Genomic DNA, 9,615 nt, shown 5'->3' with positions numbered 1-9,615 from the left:
TTGTTTAGTTTTGATAATTATATTTTTGATAACTAGGACCCTCAAAGATAAACATTTTGCAGGCATTACAATTTTCACAAAAACAGGGGTCCTGTTATCACTAATAAATGCAGTGTCATATGACCTGAGACCCTCATAGTGTCATGTTTGGTTCACTTTTGGGACTCATATGTAGACAACTGGTTGAAGTGTGAACCCACTGCTCTTTACCTGCAGGATAATCCCGAGTCCTGGTGGTAGGAGACGTGTCCGATCACCGTGATGTTTCATCAGCCGAGGTCTTCAATACTTCCTGGAGATTGTTTATTGAAGACTAAACTCTTCACAGCAGGAACTCAATGTAACAACTTTATATTAGAACAGGAACAGAAGCGGCTAAAGCTGAAGTCCAGCCTTTCTGTTTCAACAATTAAATTTCTCTCAGCACAGTCATGTATGTTTTTTTTTTATTTTCTGCTGTTTTTTTTTTTTATCATTTTGGGAATTGAGGACTTTGCTGTATAAGTGCAACACCCCTGCCAAGGCATGGGATAGGTAGGTGTTGTGAAAGTGTCCCTCTCCATGTCTGGTGAGCCTGCACACCTCACTAGGAGGTCTCTAGTATGGAAACTTGGTAATTGCAGCTGTAAGATTCTGCCTGGTACGCAAAGAGTTAAATGTACTGTCCAATGATATGCTCTGTACTTGTAAAGTAGTAAGCTGGTTGGACAAGTGCTTGTTACCTCACAGGGGGAGGTTATAAAACCCTTTGTGTGTGGAAGCACATGGTCCAGTCTCAGGCTCAGTCTTCATAGAGAATTCAGTGAGTCCAGGGTGTCAGCCGAGGAAGCAGTGTCTGAGGCAACTGCCTGACACACAACCAGAACAGAGTTCAACCACAAGGACTCTATTCCGACACAACTAGCCCAGCCTTTACAAGGCTGCGTGCACACCTTCCTGAGGACCTGCTCCAACCAGGCTTCATTCACACTTCCGCAAAAATGGCAGCTAGCTCACAGGTGTTATAGAGGTGTATTATGCATGGGCACGGTGTGGTGACCATGCCGTGACTCCCCACATCATGTTTTTTGTCATGCAGCAGCACCGCAGAAGATAGGGCAGGTCCTATTCCTGCTCAGATTTACAGTGGAGATTTACAGTGGTGCCGGTCAGCTCCCTATGGAGGCACTCAACCCCCTACCTTCTCACTGAGGCCTCTCTGTGCATGTCACAATCAGGTAATCAGACTAGTTATCCCAGGATTAGTTGTTTGAAAGAGGATGACGGCCATTTTGAATTATTTTTTTCCAAAGATAATCAAAAAATTGATTTGGTTTGGTGCCAGAAAAATCAATGAACCGACAAATAGATTCTCTCACTTCTCTCTACTTAGGAGGTAGGTTCCTTATATAACCAGGCGTTGTCTGGTAGTGATTAGGGAATGAGCACACTAGATCACCCACAGAGCACCATGGGACCCGTAGTAGTGTGTTGGAAAAAAGGTGGGACAAAAATTCTGGACACCAAGCATGAAGATGAAGACGGTGGCATTCCCACAAGCACGGGACTTCAACTGTTACAATGTTAAAGGGGTTTTTCAGGAATTAGGATATTGATGGATAATCTTTACGACACTCTTCTTTGGGGGTTTTCAATAGTCCCTTGTCGAGGTTCCTCCCATCATTCCTATCCTGGAAATAGGGCCAACCATGAAACCCAAATAACAGTGCAGCCCGACAACACCTAGTAACAGAAACACAACACGGATAGTATAGCTCCAAAATGTAACTTACACAACAGGATTGCATAAATGAAATTACTCCAATGATCCGTAAGAAATAGGTTAAAATTACACATTTTCCTATTAATTGTACAGTAAGTGAGTTTGTCAGATATTCACTTCCATTAGTGAAATGTCTGCAGAGAAAGATCCCAGAAGATCAATTATGAAAATACATATTTTTTTCAGATTTTCCAGCTCAGTACAATACAAATTATCCCGCTCTGTAAGACACATAATGCATGGGTAAATTACTGCGAGTGCTGGGCATCTGGGGCACATCCAGGGCGAGTGGCACTGTATTTATGATGTAGATATTATTGAAATTGAGCCTAACATCTACTTTTTAGTTATCCAAAAGTTTTAGGAGGTCAGATCTTACTCGGGGTTTATTTTTTTGTATAAAAGTTTTATCGTTTTTCAGGGATACCGAAGGAAAAACAGGAGATTAACATTAGATCACATTAGATCCAGGAGTACAGCACCAGGGCCGCCACTAATTTTGGGGCCCTGACTGGAAGATTTGTGTGGGCGCCCCCCCATGGCGTCCGTTCCCACATTGATACATAACATTGAGGATCATTTATCTTTATTTTTCTTCCTTTTTTTTGTGCCCTTTTGGAGAAATTTTTGGGACATTTCAATTTTTGTGCCTTTTTGGGGACATTTTGAATGTCAACTAGACATTTGTTTTTCGTCACTAAGACACATTTATCTTTTATTGCAGATGTGTTAAATGTCTCAAATTACATTTCTCATTTTAAATTGTCTAAAATGTGGTCCTTTTTTTGGCGCAAAAAACTCCAGCCGAAACCATACTTAAGGAAAACTGAGAAAATGGAAAGGAGGGACTTGAGACATTTGTGTGACATTTTTGAGACTTTTGTAACTAATATCTCATAAAGAAATCTGGGGAAAAAAAAACATTTAACACAAGGAATAGTGAGATTGATAAATTGCCAAAGAAGCAGAGGGAAACAAACTTGCCAAAACAAACAGAGATAAGATAAATGACCTCCATTGTATACACTTTTTAATTTTTTGACCAAAACATTTTTAAGTCATATAACTTATTTAAAGGAAATCTACCATCCGTACAGCACAATATAATGTACAGTAATAATACTCGGAGAGCTACACCGGTCATTCCAGTTTTAAGAGGTCTCAAGGCTGGGGAAGGGGAGAAAGTAGGTATGGAGAAAGGTAGGTGGTTTGGCGGGGGGTATGAGGTTAGGGATATCTAGTTCTTAATTCACATTTTAATAATAATAGTGAATTAAAATGGATAGCCAGGGGGGTGTAGAGAGGTGGTGGGGATAGGAGGCTGGGAAGGGTGTGGATAGGGACTAAGTACAATATAGTAAACAGCAAAAACAACATATAAAACATGGATGTTTTCATAACGGTCTAATGGTAACGCCAATGGTGACTAGTTAAGACAGCAGGGCCTGGTCACACTTGAGGTTGAGTGTAGTAAACCTATGTAGTACTGCCTAAATACAATTAACTCCAGTTCTTACTAGGGATTGTGACCTACATTTTGTCTACCCATTCAATGTTGAAGGAAGGAATAGAAGAGTAATGGAGCTTAAAGTTAAGGATACTTTACGAGCAAGAGGCTTTAAAGGAAATCTACCAACAAAATCAAGCTTGACAAACCAAGGACTAGCTAGTGATCAGCAGACCTGATGGTCGGGTTCAGTGTTCGGGCTTGGCCAGCAGTCTGGCAATGTTTCCGGGTTAGGCTGCCAAACCCAACCATTAAGTCAACTCATCTCTACCAGAAGCACCTATTCATAGATCTAGGCACCGTGACTGTGATATTCTTCTTATCCATGGCCTCCTTTCCTCTAAAATCATCTTTTAAAATTATTTTTAAACTTTTTAAATTATAGTATGTTATTATGGAGTGTTGGTGGGGTGGGGGGTAAAGGTTGCAGTTGAGTTCAGGCCTCGGTGAAGATTGTCTACCTATCTGGGGAGACCGATGCTATAAATGATAGATACCGGTGGGAGAGGCTACATGTTTTGCATTAGGGACCCACAAATAAGTTAAAGTCCTGACTAAGAGAATATGATTATATGTGTCCACCCGCCCAATCCTATTTTTTTTTTTTACTAACAAAAGCAATTTACAGCTATTAACCCCTCTAGAGACCTCCGGATGTCTCCTTTTTTCACCCTTTGACTGTAACAAATCGTTTTATTTTTGCTGAAATTCAAATAATTTTCGGGGAAGAAATACTGAAAAATTAGAGCTAGAAGAAATCCTTAGCAGGCAGTTCTTATAGCAAAATACCAATACTGGCAATTCATCCACTTTTTATCTACATTTATTCTTATATTAATTTCCTGTAATCCGTAAAGGATGGGGTATATTTTTGACTTAATAGTGTAACATTTTTATTTCACATTTAATTATTTCTTCATCATTTTCATTTTATTAATATGATATTTTTAATTACTGTGTCAAAATATCGATAAAAAGGACTTGTTTTTTGTGTGATGGAAGAATTTATCAAGGTTTTATCATTCCAGTTTTCCGAGCACCAAAATTGTGACTCTTTATTCCCCTATGCCCTATGAGGAGGGGGCTTAAAGGCAGGGGACACTTTGCCCCCGAGAATTTGTTATAATTAAATCGTAGTGTGGGCAACTGTAGATTTCTATGCTACTCCGGACCTGGCTTAGAATAGATCTGTGCACAACAGAACCTCTTAGTATATTTTGTGCATATTGCGTCAATGTAGGAGTATCGCAACTGGCGCACAATTTTTTCGTGAGGATTTAATATTACGATTGCTTCCCCCAGATAAAGTTAGTATCAAAATTATTATTCATACATGTATTACCTATGTTTTTTTAAGTTATGACTAGGGTAGTGGTTGTTGGACTTGCTAGGTTTATTGGTCAAAAATGTGTCGCGGAGCTTGCACTTACCTTCACTCAGCCCGGCTTGGTGTATTCCTCAGCGCAGCAGCGCCAACTGGTGGACGGCGTGGGAACTGCCTTAATAAATCCCGGCTGGACCCGGATCTAGCGCAGAGAACGCGCCGCTGGATCACGAATGGACCGGGTAAGTAAATCTGCCCCATTGTTTATAAATCTTCTCTCCATTATTAATACATCCCCCTCCCCACAGTGTATATACAACCAAGTCTACATCTCCCTTATTGTTTAACTATATACAGTGCCCCTCCCATAATTCTACTCAATCCCTTGGTGTCCTGTCGGGTCAGAGTGGCCAATTGTGTACAGAATGGCAAAAACAAAGTGGTCTGTTCTGCACCACTCTGCATATCAGTGGCCTCTGTGTCTTTAAGATACCAATGCAATTGATATGTGCCCGATAATATGGACTTACAAGCAGCAAGTTCGTACTTGAGGTAGATGATTCGTATGGCTGCCTGAATCATCCACCTTATAAAGGCAAATTATTATGCCCCCTCCGGGCTCAGTCATCTGCCGCCTGAGGCAGTATTTTCATTCTACCGAATGGAAGATGTGGCAGCGTACTAGTTTATTTGTGAAGAAAAACAGAGTAGTAGGGCAGCAATCTCCAATCTTGAGTAATGGTTTCTAAATGGTGGTGCTCGCAGCCAGAGGTTCTGATGCCAAAACCCAAGAACAGACAATCTTCATGGAGGAAGCCACAGCACCGCAAGATTAAATCCCAAAAAGTTTTATTCACAAGTTATCCAAGCATGATAAGCGCGATGTTTCGATTCACAATGAATCTTTATCAAGCATCTTGCGGTGCTGTGGCTTCCTCCATGAAGATTACCAGTTTATTTGTATCATTCACAAAATACAAAGCAAAATCTATAGTGTGACTGCCCTTTACCTTCAAAACAGTATCAGTTCTTTGGGTACACTTGCACCTTATTTTTTAAGGAACTTAGCAGGGAGGCTGTTCCAAAGATCTTTGGAGCTAGATTTACTTAAATCCTTCATGTCTCATCATGTAATCCCAGACAGACTCAATGATGATGATAGTTGGGTCTCTACACAGGTCATACATTTACTTCTCGAACTCCTTCTTCTTGAAGTTAACGCATATGCCTTCTATAGGGTCATGGACCATATTGCTTTCAATAATATTTGCCGGAAAAGATGCAATAATAATCGCCTATTATAGGATCTGAAAGATAACCTCTACCGTGGAGTGAGCTTGGGTCACGTACGTTCCTACACCTGTATCTATCATGTACAATAAATATAAGACACATCCAATCATCCGCGTTCCATACGGAGATGTATAAATCAAATATTTATACCACCTGGCACCAACGCACCGGGATATCAGTATATCGAGATGCAACGCTATAGAGGGAATATATGAAAAGTGCATGAGCCGTTCCCCCTCCCTGTAAGTCATGTACATAATCAGCACAAATCACTGGCTTGTTTGCACAAGGTAGAAGGCAGTCCGCCGCTTTAGAAATGCACATTGACTTCAAAGAAGAGTAAAACGCTGGAATCTATTCAGCGGATAAAGCTGCCATGTTTAGGATTTAATACGCGGCTTACAGAATGAGGAATTATTTCGGAGAACTTGTGACGCGCGTTCCTCCATCCCGCTCCTCATTAAGCAATCACATGCCATTGTCTGCTGATTGCCGCAAATCAGGGGCGTTTGTGTCCTCTGGTTATGACTCCTCTACATCAAATTCTTTTTATACCCTTCTTTATAGTAATAAAAAGGTTATTCTATCCGTGGTGCACTGCTGTGTCTTTCACACTAAATCTCTCTTCAAGGAAAATATCGCTCTATAGGCGTCTTTAATATCATTGGAATCATGAGACGGAGACTTTAGAATGTGTTCCCTTTATTTGGAGAACTGAGAAGGTAGAACTCCGAGTCCTTAGAAAGCCATTGAGGAAGGTCAAGCTGCACTGAGACATGGATCATAATAGCCTTGGTCTCTAAATACCCAACCGGTACAGCGATACACATGCTCTAGGGCAGTGGTGGCGAACCTATGGCACGGGTGCCAGCTGTGGCACTCAAAGCCCTCTCTATGGGCACCCTTGCCATCACCCCCCAGGCAGGGTTTGCCAGACAGGACTCAATGCCTCTTGCAGTCCCAGGCAGCCCAGGACCCTAGAAGGAAGCTACAATGATGATCCAAACTTCTTCTCATTCTTTCTACTGTATTGTTGTCCTCAGGTGCCTATACAATTCAAACCTCTGAAAGTTCAGGGAGTATTAAGTTGCTGCTTAAATTGTCGCATTGGCACATTGTCAAAAATACGTGGCTTTTGGTTGTAGTTTGGGCACTCGGTGTCTAAAAGGTTTGCCATCACTGCTCTAGGGTTATATAGTGTACACCGTACATGTAAAAACTTGATAACATGACTGTAATATAAATCCTTATAGATGTGTCCGATGAACCTCATATCTGGTGCTCCCATTGCCTTTGTGGCAGGTAAGTGTGTAGTGGCCTGGATCAGAGGAGCTTTTGTGGAAATTTGAATACTTCCCCAATGACTGTGTATCTCTAAAGGGAAGCTAGTAAATTTCCACAGCTATAGTAGAAATTGTTTTGCAGGAGAAAAGCAGACATGTTTACCAGAAAAGCAGACAGCTTGACAGGGGGCACGTAGGTGGTTACTTCTTTTTGAACCATTCTGCCATAGAATATTATGGTGAATATATGTAAGTATATGAGAGAATGATTTTGTAATTGTTTGTGCTGAAATAGAGGGTTTGTAAAGGGAACAGCCCCAATCCCTAGTGTCTTGCAGGGAACCGAGCTTGGAGAAGAAGACTGCCAGTCTACCTGAACAACCAGAAGCTGGGACAGGGCTACTCTGCCATTGACCCTGAGCTCCTAGCCTTTGGCCATGGTACCCCCCTTCTGAGAGAAGGACAGCTAGCCCCGGCCTTTCCTCAGCGTATAACACTGAGGAGATTGGAAGGTGGGGTGAGAAGGATATTGGCTGTGTGAAGAGAAATCAACCTTGCTCCTCACCCCTTCCTCAGGAATTCTCTTCAGCCGGAGGAGTAGTGTCAGTGTCTAATCCCGTGGATAGAGGCATCAGTGGAACATGTGGTACTGTGTGTTGTATGTAGGAGTAGGAGGGTCACTGGTGACAGGTTCTCTTTAAAACGGTGTAATGGGAAGTCTACAAGACCTCCTGGGGACAGGACAATGGTGATCATAAAAGAGAAAGTAGTGTCACGTCACTCTTCTGGTCTTTGGCACTGGTGGAAAGCCACCAGAGACAGGGTCACAGGCTGAGCAAAATGCTCAAGAATCAGCCGTACAGCTTAATATGAATGTGTTGTTGGTAAAGTATTGCTACATCTGGGGGCCAAGTTTTGTCAAGACCTTCTTCAGTCAATCAGTGGCTTCAGCAGACTTTTGTGGTCCACTGAAGCCACCTTTGGTCCACTGAAGCCACCAATTGGCCAAAACGTGAAGGCTGAAGACAATAGCCAGGCTCGAACAAGGAGCAGGGTAATGGCAAAATTTGTTCATGGTTATCCCTACCCCATAAGGTTTTATGAGGATTACTGGAAAAACCCTTTGAGAATCAACACTTGAGCACCATCATTTTTGCAGAATTAGCCAGCTAATCTAAATCTCCCCCATAGTGTTTTTCTTAAATATATGTTTCGACTTTTGGATATGATAAGGCTATATTGGGGACCAAGGGATCCCAGTTGCCAATTTCTTTTATATATTCTCAGGAGAAGATACATCAATCGTGTGCATAGAGAATGACAGTAACATGGGTAATCCCCGAGCTCAGAGTCTTTGGGGAGATCTTAATACTCATAATTCCACTTCCCAGTCCATTCATATGGAAGACGTTCTCCGATCTGGGATTAGTTATCCATGGATATTCTTGGTTTGTACTTTTTGTGTAAGAGTCTCATTTTTAGGCTGAGGAGCAGGTTGCTCATTTATCATCTGTAATAACAACATTGTGAAGTGCCAGATGATGTGTGTCAGTAGTTGGCATGACAGCTCCCAGCTAGGCTCTCTGGGATGGTAAGTAGGCCAGGGATACCCTACAGTCCGATTTAATATTTCTTCAGAGAATCAGAACCTCAGGACCTGCTAAGGCAGTCATCCATAGAGCGGAGAACACAAGGGTGCCCGCTCCCTGATGATAGTAAATCATGATGAAATGTCGGATCTGTACCAGGATGACAGAGGTATTACTGGTGCGGAGAAGGAGGAGGGAGACATGGACTATCAGCTGTTTAATCTGCTTCTAAATACATACTCTTCATGTGGCATACATCCTCTATGCACGACATATGTATCATAACCCCATTATAGGTTGTATTGTACCCAAGCACTGCCACCCAAGGTCTACAGTAGCCTCATATCCTCAAGAGAAGATGTTGTACCTGAGCACTGCCACCGAAGGTCTACAGTGACCTCATAACCTAAAGAGAAGATGTTGTACCTGTGCACTGCCACCAAAGGTCTACACTGACCTCATATCCTCAAGAGAAGATGTTGTACCTGAGCACTGCCACCCAAGGTCTCCAGTGGCCTCATAACCTCAAGAGAAGATGGCTTCTTAAAGGGGTTGTATTTCATATCTACGGAAGAGAGCATAAAAATCTAAATGACGGGGTTCCAACTGTTGGGACTCCCACTGATCACAAGGACAACTCGCTAACTAATGGAACAGTAGATCAACAATGCATCCTGCTGCTCCATTCATTACTAATGACTGATTACTTTTAAAATTGCCAATCACAACACTCAGGTGTCTCCCAGATTGTCTGAGAAAAAGAATGGGAGCGCTGACGATATCTGAGCGCTGTGCTATGCAATTTCCGAATGTTCCGTAGCATTAACTGGAGCGATGGGATGTAATGAACTCCGGCG

The sequence above is a fragment of the Engystomops pustulosus genome, chromosome 4 (genome assembly GCF_040894005.1).
Source record: "Engystomops pustulosus chromosome 4, aEngPut4.maternal, whole genome shotgun sequence".
Taxonomy (NCBI): Eukaryota; Metazoa; Chordata; class Amphibia; order Anura; family Leptodactylidae; genus Engystomops; species Engystomops pustulosus.
The sequence above is the reverse complement of the archived record's forward strand: the minus strand, read 5'-3'. Positions refer to the sequence as shown.